This window comes from Urocampus carinirostris, chromosome 15 (assembly GCF_059441175.1).
Source record: "Urocampus carinirostris isolate Australia breed hairy pipefish chromosome 15, RoL_Ucar_1.0, whole genome shotgun sequence".
NCBI classification, from domain to species: domain Eukaryota; kingdom Metazoa; phylum Chordata; class Actinopteri; order Syngnathiformes; family Syngnathidae; genus Urocampus; species Urocampus carinirostris.
In genome coordinates this window covers 23,281,939-23,301,893 of record NC_142363.1, presented here as the reverse complement: position 1 = coordinate 23,301,893, position 19,955 = coordinate 23,281,939, and the positions used below count along the sequence as shown (strand labels likewise).

Here is a 19,955-nt window from a genome sequence, read left to right as displayed (position 1 = left end):
TTTCCTGTTTTGTTTATTCATGTTGGCACTCGTTAGCTGCCCACCATGTGTTTTTTCGGCAGGCTAGCTTGGTTTGTGTGCCGTGTCCCTTGGTTAATTCCTTACAGCTTTGTGTTTATTTCCATAGCCATTGCCACTTTTCGTTGTTTGTTCCTGGTTACCCTGCCGTGTTTTGTGATCGGCTAGCTTCGCGCTTTTCCATCGAGGCGGCGTCTGCAGTTCGTTGATCGGTGCGACACAACACCTAAGCCTTACCCCCCAAAACTACGAAAACTTCACTTCAAACACTCGTTACGTCTTCAACAATAAACACATAAAACAATATGGCAACCGGCTTGTCATGGTGCTGGTGTTCCTCCGATAAAGTCAAAGCTCAGGATGACAGAGACAAGACATGCTGTCTTCAAAATGCCTTATCTCGTAAAAAATTGGGATATACCAATGAAATATAGAGATTTTACGCTAAAAAACATGTTCTGTTTTCTCAGATTTTGCATGTTGAAACATTTTTAAAGGTTTTTTTTCCTTCTCAATATTCAAGTTTGTGTGCTTCCAGTCAAGCATTGTATGATTCCACTTAGGTCATGTGACGCCGGGAGAATGCACAATGAGAAATCGGGTTAGGGTATTCCAAAGTGAGAGGCCATTTCCGCAAGGGTCCTATGAAAGATAAATGACTCCCAGGTTGTATTTTTATCCGCCGACCCGAGGACGGAGATGAAGTAGAGTAGTGTTAAAAAAAAGAAAAAGAACAAGCACACGATCTGCAGCAAATCTATAACTTACCCATACCAACCCCATATTAAGCAAAATCCACTACACCTAATAATTATAATCCAATATTGAATGTTTAAAGACAGGGGTCACCAACATGGCAGCGCCATAAGAACACCTGAGTAGCTACCTGACCTGTTCTGAAAGTAGCTATATGTACAACCCCTGGCAAATACCGTAAAATCCGGACTATAGAGCGCACCCACCACATTTTAAGAGGATAACCGCTTTTGTACTTACACAAGCCGCACCTGTATATAAGCCGCATGCGCCCACATCAAAACATGTAACATAATCACAAAATTAACCCTAAACCTACTTTGAGTCCCGCGATTTTAACTGAACATAAAGTACACAGTTTATAAACCACAGCCAGCAAAATGAACGGAAAATGATACCGGTAGTTAAGATTTGATGCAGACCTGCACAGTCCGGGTCCCGTTAAAAGTAATCCAAGGAAAAAAAGTGTATATTTCCAAAGGTAAGGGTGGGAAAAATATATATCCACCTTTGTCTGCCGTGTCCACAAACACTCACCTTTACCAGTCCCCACTTCCCGTCATCCCCCGCGTCTGTTACGCCCCTTCTTTTTAATTGGTCGGTGCAAGACTTATCAGAATAAGTGTCCAAAATAAATACAAATAAATACATGACAAAAATATACAGTTGCAAATACATATTATACATGGTTACACATATTTACAAAGAAAGACGGTACACCGAGAGAGTTTTCAAAGCTTTAATAATAATATTATAACTTTCATCCCAAACCGTGCCTGTGAAGGGTAGCAAAACGCTACTAACAAAACGCTCGCAAAACAGTTTGAGTGTCTGTTAAAAAAAACATACCGTACATATAGAAATCACGGTAAAGCGTTCTTATCTTCCTCCCTTTTACTGTAGTCATCAAAGTTGCCCTCCTTTAGCATGGGAAAGAAACTTTGACATATAAACGTCGTCCCACGCTCCCCTATTCCTGAACACGCTAGCAACACGCTCGCAAGGAAAAGTATGCGTGCAGTAGCTGTTTCCTTCTTTATCTGACTTTTCGATTGCGTTTAGTTTGTAAGCTGCGTCATGTGCCTTTGACTCGAGCGCCGCAGGCGGCTGTTAGAAAAATTATATAAATTGGCCGCATCACTGAATAAGCCGCAGGGTTAAACGTTTGGGAAAAAAGTAGCGGCTTATAGTCCGGAAATTACGGTAGTATGGAATCACCAGTCTTGGACAAGCCCTCTCCACACAAACAGGTTTGATCTCATGAGTTCAGAACTGTGCCGCAGACGTTCTAACCACTAAGCCGCCGTGCTGCCTCCAAACCAAAATTTGGAAAGTTAGCTCAGATAAAGTGCCTGTCTTGCAATCTCCGGTTTTCTCCGCTGTGTATTTTTCAACCCGTTCCGAACGTCCCGAGCCGTCTCTAGCCTGAGGGAGGATGTACTCGAGACCGGCTCATCCTTCTGCGTTTAGGCCGAAGCGTAGGGAGACAAAGAAGAAAAAGGAAAGGGAAGAGGAAAGAAAAGGGTCCTTGACAGCTTGACAGCTCTGCTGAGGCCTGCACAAACCCGTGGAGACAAAAGTGAGCAGAGAAGCATCGGGAAATAAAAGCGGGAGGCCAGTAAATCTTTCACATAAACACGTGCAGCCGCAATCTAATGACATCCAATACAACCTCGCTGCCTTTGCAGCCGTTTTTATGTCTGGACTCAGAGGTATTAAAAAAATCTCCCTCGGCCTTTATGAGCAGCAATATTTGTTTTAAAAAATATGAATCAGATTTAGTGTTTTCGTTTCGATACAATGTACATCAGGGCAAAAGTTTAGCGTGCATGGAATTTTTAAATCAAGTGAAACATGCGAATTCTATTGATATTGTGTACACTGCATTAAGTCCAGTTAGAAAAATATGGAAAATAATAACTTTCTAAGTATTTTTTTAATACATTTGTTTTTTTAGATGGATAAATGAAATTTGAAATAATGAGAAATTTTCAAAAGAATAATAAAGAAACTGCTGCTAATGAAATATTTCTCCAGTGAAAAGACTAAAATGTTAGTTATTGGTCCATTGAAAAATGTAATATCACCCAGAGTGATTCAGTCAAAAATTTCGGTGTCACATTTGACCCCAATCTGTACTTTCAAACACACGTTAAGAATATGACTAGAACAGCTTTCTTCCATCTTTGCAACATTGCTAAAATTCGCTCTATGTTGTCTCAGTCGGATGTGGAGATTATGATTCATGCGTTTGTTACCTCCCGTCTCGATTACTGTAATGCACTACTCTCCGGTCTCCCGAAGTCCAACATCTAGAGCCTTCAGCTGGTACAAAATGCTGCAGCAAGGCTTTTAACTAAGACAAGAAAATTTGATCACATTACCCCGATTTTAGCTAAACTGCATTGGCTCCCTGTTAGCTTAAGATGTGATTTTAAGGTTCTGTTGGTAGTATATAAAATCATGCATGGACTGTCTCCCTCATATCTTTCAGATTTAATTTCGGCCTGTGTTCCGGCCCGGAGCCTTTGCTCTGAGAATGCTTGTCTACTAGTGATCCCAAGAGCCAAGAAGAAATTCGCAGGTTCGAGAGTGTTCTCCATCCGGGCCGTGGTGCTGTGGAATGCTCTCCCCCCTGAGATTCGATCTGCAACCTCAGTGGAAATGTTTAAATCTAAGCTTAAAACACACTTTTATTCTATTGCATATGAATAACCTATATTTTATGTTGACAATATCTTTGTATTATTTGCCCTCATGTAGGTTTTAGACCAGGGGATGGTGATCTAAATAGTCTGTAGTTTGCAATAGTCTTTGATCTGTGCAGCCCTTCTAGACTCTTTGTGATTAAGGGCGTCACAAATAAACATGACTTGACTTTGAAATAAAATTCAAAAATACAAAAAAAAGGTAATTTTTCTATAATTTTCCTCACTTGAATTACTTATTACTTATTTTTCAATTTTGCTTTTAAAAAAAAATGTATAGATAAAAAACAGTCAAAATGAATGTTATATAAATTCAAGTAGTATTCACCCAATTTCATTTTAGAAAAATACCTAAAAATAAAGGAAAAATACTACAAATAAATTGTAAATGATTGTTATATATCTTATATTAATTACTGATTTTCTAGTTTTGATTTTATAAAAAAAAGTTAGACAATAATGGAAAATGGAAAAATAGTTAAATATATACGTATTTTAGTTTTATATTCTGCTTTTGTTTCAATTTATATAGCTTTTTTTATGCATATTTTTTGGGAATATCTTTACCTAATACATTTCTGTTAATTCATGTTTTTGCTTATTTTATTTATTATTTTTTTATATTCATGATTTGTTTCACATTATGTATTATGATTTTTGCACATTTTTGTATATTTTAAAATGTATTTTTGTAATATATATATTGTCATGGTCGCCGTGGCGACCGGTCTGCCCCGCCCCCTGGGCACCAGCTGAAGCAGATCAGCTAATTGCGTGACTGCTATTTAAGGTTGGGTTGTGGGTATTGCGGTTGTTGGCTCATTACACATTTTCTGTTCTGTTATGCCTTTTCCTGTTTAGTTTAAGTCGGAGGAAACCTGTACCTGACCATTCTGAGTGTAAGAATGTTTTTGTTCTGTTTTGTCAACTTTTATTTTTGGTAAATAAAAGCTTTGATCATACGCAATTGAGTTCTCCCTTCCTGCCTCCTGCCTCCGTTCTGGTCCGGTCACCCCTTCCACCTCGTGACATATATTGGCCCTTTTATGTAAATGTATTAATCTAAAATTTTTTAATTTGGGGGAATTGTATTGATGAATCTAAAAGGTATTCATTAATTAATTCATTTATATTAAGATATGAGCAGTTGACGTTGAATTTTTCGTGTTTTACTGGGGAAAAGAACTACTTCTTTTATTTGAATAAAACCTGACAAATGATCATTCTTTTTGGTTCGCAGTGTGGACGTTCCTTTAGCAACTTTGAAGGGACTGTGTGTAACATTCAGCGCCTCCTAGTGGTAAAAAAAACTAGATAAAAAATATACATGGATGTAAATATTAGGCAAAAATACAGCATTTATCATGCAGTTTATGTTCTTCTTCTTGCTTTTTTGCACTCTTTTGGTTGCACTACACCCTACAGTGACAACTAGTGGTCAAATAATACACACGCTTTCTTTAATTATTGTCAAGATGACGTGCTATTTCAATGCATTTATTTATTTCCTGAACTTTTTCTCAATAGGGTTGCATGAATAACATATAATTAATTTATTTGATTTAATTTCAAGTACAAATGGTCCCACGCTGGTTTGCAATCGACATTGGAAGCTGAAATAATCCTTTCATAGTGACGGACAAGCGCTATTTGTTTTCCAAGAATGCTTTACAAAACTTGAACTTGACAGAGAGCCTCAGATGGACTTGAGAAGGAAGCCGAGACCAAATACCCTCTATTGTGAGAATGCCGTAGCAACGTGCACCAGATTGCAATGAGGAGGGGAGTATTCGTGTGCGGGGAGGTTCAATGGGTTTGTAATAAAGTTGAGCTGAATCTTGGCAACCCATCGTGTATTTAAACCGGACTAGTAGATTAAAGAGGAGGAAAGAAAGAGAGGGACAAAAAGACAGAGGAAAACAAATGGTAAAGGGGGAAAGATAAAAAAGAAAAGAAAAAAGAATTAGAGAGAGAGAGAGAGAGAGAAAACAAGGGAGAAAGAGAGATCAACAGGGTGAGAAAAAAAATAAAGAAATAAAGACAGACAGAGACAAAGAGAGAGAGAGAAACGGAGAAAGAGAGAAAGAAAAAGAAAGAGTAAGATAAGGGCAAAAAGAGAAAGAAAGAGAGGTAGAATATGGTAGAAAAAAGGTTAAAAAAGATAGATAGAAACAGACAAACAAACAAACGAACAAAGGAAGAAAGGAAGAACAAAAACGATAAAGGGACCAAAACAGAAAAAGAACGGTAGAAAGAAAGAAAGATAAAGAGACCAAGACAGAGAAACAATGGTAGAAAGAATGGAAAAAAGGGAAATAGAGACAAAGACAGAGAGACAGAGAAAGCTAAAAAAGGAACGAGAGAAATAGGGAAAAAGGGAGACAGACAAAGAGAGAAAGAGAACGGGAGATAAAAGGAAAGAGGAAATATAGAAAGAGAGAAAAAGAAAGAGAGAAAAAGTGAGAAAGCAACCCAGCTACAGTGTCTGAGTTAGTGGCCAACATCAAGTGGACGCATTTAAATTTGAAGCTCATTTTCCCCTGGCACTTCTCTGGGCATTGTCCTGGGCCGCATTCAATCTGTTAATGGGCCTGCTCCTGCCCGCGGACCGCCTTTTTCACATCCCTCATACATACCCTGGTGCTGTGTCATTTATTAAAAAGGTCCACTGCTTTGAATTGAACACATATGACAGTAAGTGAAACAGGCAGCACCTAGTTCAACACGCACCCAGCGACTATGCTAACTATCTACTTTTGTGAGAATTCCTTTAGCTTAGCACGCTGGCGTGCAAGCCCTCGCTCGGCTAATTAACTCGGAACTCCGGAGGAGCTCTCGGGGCCTCGCTTGGGGGGTCTGCTCGTAAAGAGGGAATGAGAAATCTCTTTTGTGTGCTCATGGAACTTGATGAGAACACAAAGATGCTTCGGTTTTATGTCCCAGCTGGGACGGGAGTGATTTAAAATGCAATGACGGTAAATGGAATCGTGAGACACCACCGGTAGCCTAGTCTTAATGCATAGCTGTCAACCCCGAATGATTGAAATCAGAGGTAAGATCGGGGTTAAAGAATCCAGCCTGACCCGACCCCAGGCCAGAAGCCGATCAATTGAATAGATTTGAGGGACCGGGCCCAAAGAAAACCCAAAATCTTCATATTTTTTTTGAGAAAGAGGTGTGATTTTGTCAGACTACACCACGCCCCACCCTCCAAATTTTGGGTCAGGCTCAGTCTTGAGACCTTATTTTGAATTAAAATGTGCTAAAAGAAATTGCGTTTTGTTTTTGGGGAGGATAATTTTTCAAATCCTGTGAAAATGAGGGTCTTACTCAAGGATGTCAAACTCAGTTTGGCTCTGAAGCAGAATGTAAACTCTTACGCTTTATGGTTTAGCCTAAATTAGTACCCTACCCTAAATAATATAGTCACGAATGACAAGGGATGCTTTTTTTTAAACACAACAATGGGTAAAGAAGATTTTAAGGTGTGGCATTATTGAGTTAACTGGTTTATTTGAGTGAACGCAGTTTTACACCTGAACCAACATACCACGCTATACAAACTCAACACTGTCCTCTCGCGCCCAGAGAGAGCATTTGGTTTATATTTATTTAAAAATAATAATATTTGATGACCAATGACAGAGAGACTTGCTTCTGTTCTTGACATAATCAGGGATTTATGGCAGGCCGTATTGAATTATCTAGTGAACCAGGTCAGGAGCAGGCTGTCTGTTTGGCATAGCTAGGCTAACCTGGACACTAAACACCATACACATTAAATGTACGCTTACTGTGATAATTTATGTTTATTATCAAAATAAACCAGCTTGTTGGGGATATGGCGCCCGCCTCGTGACTGGGGGGTTGCTGGTTTGAGCCTCTGCCGGGTCATACCTAATACTTACAACATTGGTACCCAGTGCCTCCCTGCTTGGCGCTCGGCATTAGGGGTTGGAATTGGGGGGTTTGGTCACCTAATGACTCCCAACATATCAGTTGGGTTGAGCGAAGGGGCTGGGAATCCCCTCCTCTGTAGCAATCTCTCAGAAAGAGTCAAAAATGTGAATGTGTTCTTGACTCTAGCTACCTCCCACTAGGGGATATGGGTCTGGTATATCAGATTCAGATACAGATACAGATTCAGATATACTTTATTGTCATTCTTGTACACGTGTATACAGAACGAAATGTCGATACATCTGACCCGCACAGTTTCCTTGAATGTACAGATATAAATAAAATGTTGTACTGAGTTAGAGTATTGAAGTACTAATAATATACTAAATAATTATAGCTATGTATAGTATTATACAGTAGTGCAAGAGTGCAATATATATTAAAATTATATCTTCAAGTCCCAAAATGCAGTCAAATCCTGAGTTAAAGGTACAGTGTGTATTACTTGACCACTAGAGGTCTCTGTATTGTGTGGAGCAACAGAGTGTTTGCTTGTAATTAAAATCAATGATGTTCTTGTTAATTAATCAGGGTTTTTTTTACCACTAGGAGGCGCTAAATAATACAACAGTTTCTACTGGAATCCAGATTTACTCGAAAGCTTTCATTGTAGTCCAGTCAAATCATGTTTGTTTGTATGGCCCTTAATAACAACAAGTCTCAAAGGGCTGTACATACAACGGACTATTATTACAGCATCATTTATCAAGACCTGCTTAGGTTTGCCAATGCGGAAACAACTTTAATTAAAAAAAGTGACTTTGTGACAAGGGCGGCACCGCAGCCTCCCTGTGTGGAGTTTGCATGTTCTCCTCTCCGCGTGAATCCTCACATATTCCAAAATTGTCCCTAAGTGTGAATGAGGGGGTGTCTGTCTTTGTGCGCCCTGCCCACTGCTCCAGCACCCCCGCGACCCCACTGAGGATAAGAATGGATGGACCTCCTGACCGCACCTTGATGTACATATACAACAACTCAGGATATTTGTCTTTTTCTTTGTATATACTTCTCCTATCAACATCGTACAACGCGCTTTTTTATGGCATTTTAATGTTAACGACAATAAAAACAGTCTTGATTCTTATTCAGGTCCATACAGGGAATGTTTGTCCCTGGGAGGCTTTAGGAAAAGGCCATTATGAAGAATGGATTTTAGAGTGCGGGCCTGCCTTTCTTGCAAAAGCCTCTTCAAGTGAGTGAGTGACTTGGTTTCATTTCGCAACGTAACCTTAATCCCCCTTTAACTGAGCTTTAAGATTTCCCTGGCAAACATGCCATCTAAAGCGTTTTAATTCTATTTTAGGAATGGCTCCCTCAATCTCATATCCTGTATGTTACTGCAGAGTGGGTATAAAAAGTCTACACACCCCCTGCTAAATTACATTTTTTTTCTCAAGTAATGAAAAATCCTGAGAAATTGCTTTGCTTTGCTAAATTAGCTGGAGCTCCATGCTGAGTCATCACAATTCAATTTACACCAGGGGAGACTATGTAAAATTGATTTTGAATGTATATAGCTATTAATGACGCAGAATGTGTTGGACCGGGGGTGTTAAGCATGCAGCCCGAGAGCTGGATCAGGCCGGTTTAAATTCAGCCCGCGAGGCAATGCTGAGGGAAGCACAAGAGAAAAATGAGCAGCAGTTTTAAATATGGCCACTTGATGCCAGGCCCCACTCACAAAGCAACTGTAGCTGTAACTTTTCTATCTTTTTTTCTTTCCTTCCTTTTTCTTTCTTTCTCTCTCTCTTTTTCTTCTCTCTGTCTCTCTTCTCTCTCTCCTTTTCCTCTCTCTTTCTCTTTCATATTCCTCTCTCTTTTCTCCCCCTCTCGCTCTCTCTCTCTCTCTCTCTCTCTCTCTCTCTCTCTTTTACTCCCTCTCACCTTTTCTCTTATTTCATCTTTGCCTTCTCACTTCGTCCCTGTCTTTCTCATACTTTCTCTCTCTTTTGCTTTTCTCTTTATTTTTATCTTGTCTCCAGATTTCTTTTTTGCTCATCTTGCTATTTCTCTCTCTTTCAATCCCTCTTTCTTCCTTTTTTCTATCGTTATCTCTCTCTCTGTCATACTCATACTTATTTTTCTCTTTCTCTCTGTCTCTTACCCTGTCATTTTCTCCCCTCTATCTTTCTTTCGCTTTAATCCACTGTTTCTTTCTACAACGTGGCCCCCGGCTAAAATAAGTTTGACACCCCTGTGTTAAACGTTTGGGGTGTGTCTTTAGTTATCAACAGTTCTTCATTTGAAAAAGAGTCGAATCGGCCATTTTAAAGTGACACTTTCAAGTTTTGTGGGATGTTTGAGGACCAAAATGCGAAGATACAAAAATATGCAATTCGAAAATTAGCCAAACAAGAGCCATTCTGGATGTGGCAAAAAAAAGCTAGCAATGCTAACGAGGTTAACGAATGAGCAGACTAAGTACAGTGGAAGTAATACCACACCTGGACACAAATGGCAAGGGAACCTGATTGGTTGACACACGGGATGTTTAGTATATTATTATGTTTGAATATTATTTATTTATTCATGTTTTTGTATATATTAATCATTCATAGTTTATGGTTATTTGTGCATGTTATTCCCTTTATTTATTTAAAATTTAATTTTTGTTTATTTAGTTATATTGTTTTTTTTATTCTTATTTACATTTCTTTTTTAATTAAATCAACATTGTTGTATTTTATTTTTATTTTATAGATAAATCCAAATATATATATTCAATAGTATTATCATTTTTACTATATACACGTTTTGCATTATTTTTATTATTTCATTCATTGTAATTTATATTGCTTTTTTATTTCCATTCACAAGGTTTAAAATCGAATGCCTTTTCCTTTGTTATCTACAATCCTAAAGGCCTAGCTGATAGCAATTGGCGCACTTATTGTCATGATCCGGGTTTGATTCCTGCCTCCATTGTTGAGCAATTGGGGTCAGCGATCTTTATCGATTGATCAATCATTGCTTGATTATCGTGCTGTACTACCGTAAAACCTCTGTATACCGCGCATCCAATTTGAGTATTTTTGTATACACAAATAAATATGGTTTAAGCAAAAAAATAAGGCAAATGCGGCCCGGTACCGAAAGACCCCGGTACTGATCTGCAGCCCAGTGGTTGCCGACCACGGCCTTAAACATTCCTGATTGCTTCACAAGTACAAAACATAATGATAAAACTTCGAAAGTCAAGTCATCTGCATCGAACAACTCCTCTCGTCTGTTTTTAGCGCCGCCCCCCTCCACTTGTTGGTCTCAAGACTACGAATTACACTCAAGTGGGGCGGATTAAATTAGAGACCCCGGAGAGAATGGGAGGTGTTGGGGGGAATCGGGTCTGTACTTAAAACACAAAAACGATGCGGCACGAGTCGAAATTCCCGGCACATCCCGCCCACGCCTCTCCGCTGCATTATTCATCACGCGGGAGTCAAGTCTTAATCACACATTTACAAGAAAAACGTGGCATGACAGAGAGTTTGCCTGCCATGTCCTGGATTATTTGCAGCTCTTGTCCTGCCCCCCCATCCATCAGAACTGGGCCATGATCTTTTAGTACAAAACAACACAGGCTTCTTATACGAGCCTTAAACATACTTATATAAACCTTAAAGATATAAAATATAGCACTGAATGGGTAAGTATGAAACACATTATAGAGTGCTTTTGGAGGTCCTTAATGACTTGAAAAGCGCTGTATAAATACAGACCATTAACCATTTATAACAGTACTTTTATAGAAAAGCTACAAAAAGAAAAGAAAATTATTGCAAGGATGAATATCTAATTAAATGCTAATAAACATGGACATAATATATTGTTTTGCTTTAGAAGAAGAAAGAAATACCACAGAATTCATGCACAAATAATATTATAGGGAGAAGATGCTGAGCACAGTTGTTCCACACTTGGGTCCGAGTTAAGCCTCTCGGGTTTAATTTCTTTTAATTCAGCCATTCACTTTCAATTATTCACAAAGGAAGAAGAAATACAATGGCAAAGTATTACGATAATAAAAATTCTACTACATAAATACTTTAAAATATTACTACTTTGCCTGCCATGTCCCGGATTATTTGCAGCTCTTGTCCTGGCCCCCCCATCCATCAGGACTGGGCCATGAATCGATTTTGAAAATTGATTTGAACCTCGGGTGAACTGAAAAAATATATCTCGAGAGTTTGTCATTTCAGCCCTATTTTCAACGTACTGGATGAGTGATATACAGTAATCCCTCGCTATAACACAGTTTTGAGATTTGCATAGTGCATTGTTCTGCATTCTGATTGGCTAAACAGTCTCCCTACTTATTATTGACAGTACAGTAGTTATTTATATACATAAATAAAGAAAGACAAAAAAAAACATTTATAGACGCTCCCCTACTTACGACCATTGGACTTATATAAAACTTTAGATACGGACATTTTTTCCGGGATGTCGAAAAAAAATACGGACATTGCTGTAAGTTATGTATTGTGTGCACCTTTTTCCGAGTACAGGACATTACTGAAGTGCTTCTTGTTGCCGTGGCGTTGTGAGAGCTTACCCAGCATCCACCCCGAAGAAGAAATCCTCTTCCTAGTTCATTTGTAAACATTGTTTACTGTATCTCTAGCAAGCTAAGACATTTTTAATGTTTAATATCTCGTGCAGCCATTCAATATGGTTGGAGTAAAGTGTAAAGAAGAGGCGAGACGTTTCTTTTTAAATGAAAGTGGAATAAGAAACCTTGATGCGGTTGAGAACACGGTTGGATCGTTTTTTTTCAGCCACTTTTTACCATGGAGGAGGAAGTTGCATAACTCTTGAAGCCCATCTTCCAAAAGTAAGTTAAACTCTACTTTATTTAGCTTTATTTAGCCGATTATTTTATGAAATGATTATCTTTTAGTACAAAACAACACAGGCTACTTATACAAGCCTTAAAGATACTTATATAAACCTTAAAGATATAAAATATAGCACTGAAGCAACTTGCGACCGGAACGTATCTCGTTTGTAAGTAGGGCAGCGTCTATATACAGTCTTTTTATTTGTTAAACAAACACTTGAGTCTGAAATAAGTGTTCGTTTTTGGGCTTCAGTGTATTAAATTGTATAATAACTATTTAAAAAAAACAAAAACAAAAAAGATTTCGCCTATCACAGATTGTTTTAGGAACTTAACCTCTGGGTTAAATGAGGGATGACTGTAATACAGTAGACCCCCGTCATAAGACATTTACTTTACACTGTAATAAATTAGTTCACTGTCTTATTCATCTCAAAGGAAGTGTACGGTAAGTATGAATACCAGGTATTGGTGCTCAAGAAGGTGACCGATATCTCTATTGTATGCCCTGTGGTGGCTGTTTTACAATAAGGAACTAATTATTAGAGGAATAATGAATTTGCATTAATTATGTAATTTTATTAAAATGTCTGCCTTTTTGGCGAGGGAAGTAGAGTTTATATAATAAAATAGCCCTTTGGGATATGGTGTCCCCTCTTAACGCTGTTTTCAGCGTACAGTGTGGAATAAGATACTTTTTCAGCCCCACTTTGCGTCAAGGCATAAAAGCGGATATGCTATTGGCTGAACCACCTCCCACATTGTTTTTCTCTTCATTCAGTTCAGAATCACATGTGCTTCCTAATGACTTTGCGAGTCGGCAATGTAATAATGTATTTTTTTGTGCTGCATTTATTTGCTATGAGTCCCAAGGCTTGCAGTCATGCTAAAACATGATAATCAAGGGAACAAAGCCTGCCATTATTTACAGGCAAATAATGCACATGAATACAGAAATTACCCTAGCTAAGGAATATGGCCTTAACCAATCAAATACGGGAACCCTATTAGGAATAAGGATACTCTTCCGAGGGCAGGACAATCCTCGCAAGTGGAAGTTTTGAATTCAGTTGAATTTCTTATTGGCTGTCGCCGTCTCTTGCATCCACCTGCTACTCTACTCAACCAGCTCAAGTTTTGTCACACCAAAGGTGAATAAATGCCATTTTCCTTTACACGTATATATTTTTGTAGTGCTATTCAATCACATACACATACATTACTATATTCTGTTTTGTTATTGTAATGTTTTTTTTTATCAGGGGTAACCAGGGTTGGGAACATATGAGGTATGCATCAACATAGGTTTGTATTATGGATTATACAGCAATTAAAATTGCAAACCCCACTTAAGAACGGATTAATTTCATATCCCGTGGTCTATTGTAGATTTTTGACATCTATAGCAGTCAATGGCGCAGATTTTGTCTTTAATTACATGAAACAAAAATTAAATCGTTTGCTCTCTTGAGATTTATTCTTCTTGTTTTAACTTATAGGTCACGTCGAACTTCCTGACCGTGGTGGTCCATCACTGAGCAGAGAGAGGCAAGGTTACAAATGGGTCAAGTGGAGATGGGACGGTTGAGTGAAGAGGAGGGAGGACGAAGGGACAGACTTCCATACAGTACTGTATATAGACCATTCATGAATAAGCCTTGTGTAAGCCCCCAGGCAATGCCGTGGCCCGGTTGCCATGGCGTCTGGGGCGAGGGGACCCGAGGAATGCGGACTCGGTGGGCAGCAGGCATTGGTAGAGCGATCAGGGGCAGGCGGTGGTCACACCGGGTCTTTGCCTTGAACTACTTTAGTCTCCGGTCACATCTCCAACCATTACATTTACTCATTGTTATTGTTAATTTCCCGGCTCGCCTCACTCATTATTTATATTATTGAACTACTGAGCCACAATAATTAATTAGGAAAACAACAAATACAGATTATTTTTTGTCAATTAAAGCAGTGGTCGGCAACCACTGGGCCAGGGACCAGCCCCGGGCCTTGGGTTGTTTTACACCAGGCCACACAAAAAGAATAATAAGTTCCATGATTTCTTTTACCTATCGCTGTTTTACTGACACAGCTCCGTTTCAGTACCTAGCTAGCTAGCTAGATCGATAGATAGATCGATAGATAGATGGATAATAGTAGTCTGTACAGCCCTTTGAGAGTTCTTGTGTTTAAAGGCTATCCAAATAATCATGACTTGACTTGACTAGATACAAACATTTATTTCGGGATGTCGAAAAATATCCGGACATTGTTGTTATTTAGATTTTGTATTGTGTGCACCTTTTTCTGAGTACAGGACAGTACTGTAGTGCTTCTTTCCACCGCTACCAGCGTGTGGTGGCGCCGTGAGAGCTCACCCAGCATCCAGTCCTGCAGAAGAAATCTGGCTTCCTCTTGCTAGTTTGTGTGTAAAGGAGGAAGTCGCCTAACTCTTGAAGCTTATCTTCCAAAAGTAAGTTACACTTAACTTTATTTATCTTTAATGAGCATATTATTTAATGAAATGTTTTATTTTTTTAGTACAAAACAATACAGGTTACTTAAACAACCCTAAACATACTTAGATAAACCTTTAACTTACAAAATATTGCACTGAGGCAACTTACGAACAAATTCAACTTACAAACGATCGTCCGGAAGTAAGTAAGTAGGGCAGCATCTGTAATTGCAACTGTCACATTGGAAACTAAGATTCCAACCCGCTGAAGATACTGCGAAGGGTGAATCAAACCAAACGTTTGCGCTCCTGGCCAATCGGCGTGGAGAATGGTCAACTACAGCCCACTACATAATGCCAAAGATTGCCAACAAACTGGAAAAACTTTTGGCAGAGCGGTTGAAAATTACATGGATTCCTAGATCAAGAACAGTCAAGGACACAGAGACCACATAACACCCTAAAACCTTTCACAGGTTTGGTTCATTTAGTGAGTTTATATTTTTAATGACTTGGCTCACAGATGGACATGACGTTAAAAGCTACGATAGTACAAAGAGTGTGTTTCTAGTAGAACATCTGCCTCACAGATCAGAGGTCCCACGTTCAATTCCAGCTGCCGGTCTTGTTTGAAATTTGCATGTTCTTCACGTACCCTCAGGTACTCGGGTTTCCTCCCACATTCCAAAAACAAGGCAAGGATTGGCCTAGCGCTCCTTATTATTGAATGCGATTTTGGTAGATGATATAAGGACAATTCAACGTGCCAGGTGACACAATGTGGATTTACACTCATTATTATGATTAATGTTGTTATCATTATAAATGTTAGATTTATTATTTTGGCTGGGCCGTGAAAATAGTGTCACACAATGAACCGGTCAATGGTAAAGAAAGATAACGGTATTTTTAATTTATTTCAATTATTTGACCACTAAGTGTCACTGTATGGTGGAGTGCAACCGAAAACGAGCGCCTATGAGCACGAGGAAGAATACAAACTGTGGAGTCCCAACGTGACCAAACCACACCATTTCTCGATTTTTTTGAACAGGCTTTTGTAAGCTTTTTTGTCTTGGGCCACCCGTAGCAGCAGGATCGTAAAACCTTTAGATCTGCCAAATGTTGAAAATCAAATTTCTGTAAAGAGAATTTGTGGATTTTGGTTTTGTTGTAGCATATAAGAACACCATTTTATGTGTAAAGTGGTTCTTAGACAATGTTATTACTTAAAATGCACACTAAACCTGCTGTTACTACATTATTACAGCAGAGCGGAGTAATGCACAATAAATAACCATGGAACGATCGACAATGAAAATTAAAAAAAGTAGCAATGCTTCATTTTTATTTCATTTTGGGGACTTTCAGAATTTTCATAGAAAATGCATATTTTGTAATTGGCTATAATTTGACGTAGTAAACTACGCAAGATTTTTAGGTTTCGGTAGCACAGAACATCAATTAGCATTTGTAGGTATTTGTATATGCAGTAAAAGGTAAAACACATCGTTTTTAGCCCAAATGGTTTTAGTTTAGGTTGCTTTTTTTTTTTTTTTTTTTTTTGCAGGCAACTGAAAAATGGTCATCAGGCCCCTGTCACCCATGTTCACGTAAATAAAGGCAAAATTATTAGAAATAATTCCACGCTCCCCCCCAAAAAAATACAATATTTTGATCCTTGATGTCAAGTAAACAAAGGTTAAAATATTTTAAAGTGTTCTCCTGGTCATTCTGATCTTACAGACCCCCAAAAACCAAAATTATTAAATATTTTCAAATCAACCCGACGGCTACAAAATAATAAGTTGTACTTCAACTGATATTAGAATTGAAATCAGAGCACTATAATGATCCATCACACTTGAGCCAAAGCCGAGATTCAGACCCAGAACCGTAGATCTGTGAAGCAGATGCTTCAGCACCAGCAAAAACATGTCTACATCGAAAAAAACATTCGATAACAAGAAACACAGTGACAGCAAACATCAAAATCCACTCCCGCCGCCCACTCTTTGCATCTTTAAGTGCAGACAAAAACAAAAACCACACAACCCCCCACCCCACCACCATCCCATCGCGAGCTACCCGCCGATCCCCCCCTCATCGGACCCATCTGACCTACTTCCTGTCTAGTCAGTGGTTGAGGATGACTGTACGCTCATCTGACTCTGTGTGTATGAGTGCGGGGGGTTGTTGTTATTTGGGTTTAAACGGCTAACGTATGCGTTGGAAGCTAATGTCTTTAGCTTGCACGGCTTATTTCTATACAGCTGCTTGTAGGCAATCTGCTTTACTGTTTTTATTTATATAATTACACTAGCAAACACCCAGAACATTGTAAAACAGCATACAGACACCAAAGTAAACATTAACGCTAATGTAATATCAAAACCTTTGGCATCACTGATTCTCATAATAACATTTTCTGTCGTACTAAGCAAATAACTACTGTTGGAGGACACTTTTTTCCTCCCCTTGTTGTTTTGGTTTTGGGTAGTAAGGATATTGGTTATCCAAAATACAGGCTGGAAACAATGAACGGTTCAATCAAAGGTTTCATTTACAGAATATTCTGGGCGCAAATGAGTTACAGAGAACTTGGGCTTTGAGGGGGTACATTCACTTTTTTCCTCCCCTTGTTGTTTTGGTTTTGGGTAGTAAGGATGTCGGTTATCCAAAATACAGACTGGAAACAATGAACGGTTCCCTCAAAGGTTTCATTTACAGAATATTCTGGGCACAAATGAGTTACAGAGAACTTGGGCTTTGAGGGGGTACATTCGAAAATACATACGCTCCCCTACTTACGGCCATTCGACTTACGAAAAACGGTATATAGGATATGGCCAGTCTAGATAGATAAGAAGGAGAGAGACAGAGAGAGGAAGATATCATCAACTGCGTACTAAGCTAATATCTACTGTTGGAGGACACTTTTTTCCTGCCCCGTGTTGTTTTGGTTTTGGGTAGTAAGGATGTCGGTTATCCAAAATACAGACTGGAAACAATGAACGGTTCCCTCAGAGGTTTCATTTACAGAATATTCTGGGCGCAAATGAGTTACAGAGAATGGTTCAAGTAGGACACAAGCAAGAGGAATCAAAAAGTTATCATCCTTCTTATTCTAATAGGGAAGTCCAGAGGTTGAAAATGAAACGAAAACTTTAAATGTTGATGCAATGGTGGACTTTTTCAGTCTTAAACTGGTTCTAGCAGGTATCCATTGGAACTAATGGGATGATGCTTAAGGACTATGAAACAAAGCACAGCGTAGGATTGCAGTAGTTATACAATTTTGCCTAAATATGGGTAGTACAAACGGACTTTTCCACAATTTGTGTAAGGATCACCAAGAAAAAAACAAACATTGGAAACATTGCCCTCATGTTTATGCAGACAAGTCAAGCTAACAGTTAGAATTTCATGAGCTGTTACCTTCTGTAGTTTTGGTTACAATTCAGTAAAACTATATAACTCACAACTAAAAAAAACACCTAGAACCCTAAGAACATGTGACAAGTGTCATACTGATAATCACACGTATATGCTAACACAAACGCTGGACTCTCAAGCTAACGCCAGAAGCTAAGGTCAATGTTAAACTATGATATTGTCACCATCCAAAACAATATACCGTACTGTCCTATTAATGAAAACTAGCAGTTGAGAAATACAAATAAAATACTCCAAAGTTTTAAAAAGTGCAAAGAAAAAACGTCGACAACTTGTTCAAAGACAGTACTTTATTGTCTCTTTTTTGTCTCTGAAATACAACTTGTTAACTACACAAACTTTGTTTATGTCTATGTTTGAGTACAGTACCATATATATATATATATATATATACATATGTAATATATTAATAATATTAGACTGTTTGGGTTGGAAGTTGAAGCTTGTTTATTACTCACTTCCTAAAGGCTAACTGAGTCATAATAGAAATAGCCAGCGTTTAAAAGACAAGAGTGACAGTATCGCAACACACAAGAGTTGTAAGTATATTCTTTATCCTCTGCAAAAAACGACACTTGTAAAGTTTAGTCCACGTTCGCGTACTGCACTAAACTGCCCTCCGTTGGCCAAGGTGTGCTCATAAAACTGAATTGTGATGTTGTTAACTTGTTTTGATGAAGTATTATTCTAGTAATATATCATTTCTTTAGGTGTGGGTTTGACTCTTGTTTATTACTCACTAGATTTATTTATTTTTTTAAAAAGAGGGAGGATCCGTACAGTATTGCTACACACAAAATTGTAAGTATATTCTTTATCATCTGCAAAGAACAACATTTGGAGTCATAATAAACGTATGGTATTTGTTCATATTCACTTTAGCGCACTGTACTATACTGCCAAGGTGGGTGCCAAGAATTCAATCGTCATATTTTTTTTAAATATTTTGATAAAGGAACAGTAATATGGGGATGGTAATAATGTATATGCTTTTGGAGGATTAGTATTAACCACTAGCTTTTGGAAAAACGTACAGTATTTGTTTGTTTACAATAGAGTACTGTGATATGCTCTCCTCTGAGGGTCAAGGTGGGCAAAATAATTGAATCGAAATGCCATTAAAATACAGTATTAAGTACCGTATACTGGTAATATATTTTTGGGTCTGGAATTACTCACTAGCTTAATGCTAGTTGAGTGAGAATAGAAAATGTCAGACTTTTTCGAAAGACAAAACGACTCCTACATGAACTGTTTTGCAACACAAAGTTGTGTGTATATATTCTTTATCCTCTGCGAAAAACAATTATTCTTCGTTATAGAAAAACATACTATTTCTTTGTGTTTACGTTAGCGTACTGTACTAGACTGTCCCTTGGTGGCAAGGTGGGCACAATGAGTTGAATAGCGATATCAAAATGTTTTGATAAAGTACTACACTGGTAATATATATTATTATTATTATATTATTATTATTATATATGATTTTTGGGGGTTGGTATGACTCGCTCACTGAGGTTAAATACAAAACACTAGACCTTGCTCTTGAAAGACAGAGCGATCAGTAAAGATACATTATTACAACAAACAAAAAGCCGAGTATATGTATTCTATATTCTAGAAGCGAAAAATGATGTACGTTAAAAAAATATATAACGTACACTAATTATTCGTGTTTACGTCAGTGTAGTGAACTATACTGCCCTCTGGTGGCCAAGGTGGGTAAATGAATTGAAGTTTGGTGTTACTAAGTATTCCAGACCGAGCA

The 19,955-nt window shown here is 38.3% G+C and overlaps 1 protein-coding gene across 12 annotated transcripts in view; it reads right to left on the bottom strand.

The window, feature by feature from the left end:
• The window catches only part of LOC148351914 (traf2 and NCK-interacting protein kinase-like), a 107,432-nt gene that overhangs the window by 85,482 nt on the left and 1,995 nt on the right, over nucleotides 1–19,955 (bottom strand). The window lies entirely within an intron of this gene.